Here is a 1,246-nt window from a genome sequence, read left to right on the forward strand (position 1 = left end):
ACTCCAACAGCTGAAAAAGTTCTGTGTGGACGGATGGCCAGATAAATACTCTATAGAAAAAGGTTTCCAGCCTTATCTGCCATTTTCAGGGGAACTTACTGTCCAAAATGGTCTGCTTCTGTATGGTAGCAGAATAGTGATTCCAGCTTCTCTCAGGAAGGACATTCTATCGAAGCTGCATGAGGGTCACTTGGGGATAACTAAATGTAGAGAAAGGGCCAAACATTCAGTGTGGTGGCCAGGTCTCAGCAGTGAGCTGATTAAGCTGTTGGAGACCTGTGACACATGTTGTCGGGAGAGAACAAAACACAAAGAGCCACTACTGTCCACTGAATTTCCACAAAGACCATGGGTCATGGTGGGAGCTGATCTATTCCAGTTTAAGGACAAACAATACTTGATTGTTGTGGATTATTTCTCCAGATTCTTTGAAGTTGTAAAACTTACATCCACAACATCTGAGGGAGTGATCGAACACTGTAAGTCCATCTTTGCACGCCATGGCATACCAGAACGTCTCCGTTCTGATAATGGGCCACAGTTTGCTTCGGATTCCTTCAAAAGATTTGCACAAGAATGGGGTTTCAGTCATGAAACATCCAGCCCAAATTTTCCTCAAAGCAACGGGGAGGCTGAGAGAGCTGTCAGAACTGTCAAGAATCTCCTTAAAAAGGCGGGGGATCCGTATCCTGCTCTTATGGCCTACCGTTCAGCTCCATTAGCGAATGGATTCAGTCCAACTGAGCTTCTCATGGGAAGGAGGATAAGGACAACTGTTCCTGTTACTCAGTAGCAGCTAACGCCAAAGACTATTGATGTGGAAAAGCTGAGGACTGCGGAGAACAACTACAGGCAGAAACAAACACAAAACTGCAACCGGAGGCACCGGGCACGCAACATGTGTGGGTGACAGATCTGCAAACCAAAGGAACAGTGGTGTCTGGAGCAGGGTCGCCTCGATCCTACATCATCGAGACACCCAGAGGCATGCTGAGAAGGAATAGCTACCATCTTTCACACACTCCGGGAGCAGCCAAAACATCTGTTGTTACACCTGAGACTTCTGCTGTTCCACACGAGACATTACCTGAAGAAAATCTTCACAATTCTTCACACACACCGGTTCCAGATGAAGACCAGCAGGAGGATAGCCATCAGACTCCACCACATGAGAGTCGAGTTTCACTGAGGAACAGGAGACCTCCAGCCTATCTGGATGATTATATTTGTTCATAGGAACTGAGTG

This window comes from Cyprinodon variegatus, unplaced genomic scaffold (assembly GCF_000732505.1).
Source record: "Cyprinodon variegatus isolate N-32 unplaced genomic scaffold, C_variegatus-1.0 Scaffold629, whole genome shotgun sequence".
NCBI lineage: Eukaryota > Metazoa > Chordata > Actinopteri > Cyprinodontiformes > Cyprinodontidae > Cyprinodon > Cyprinodon variegatus.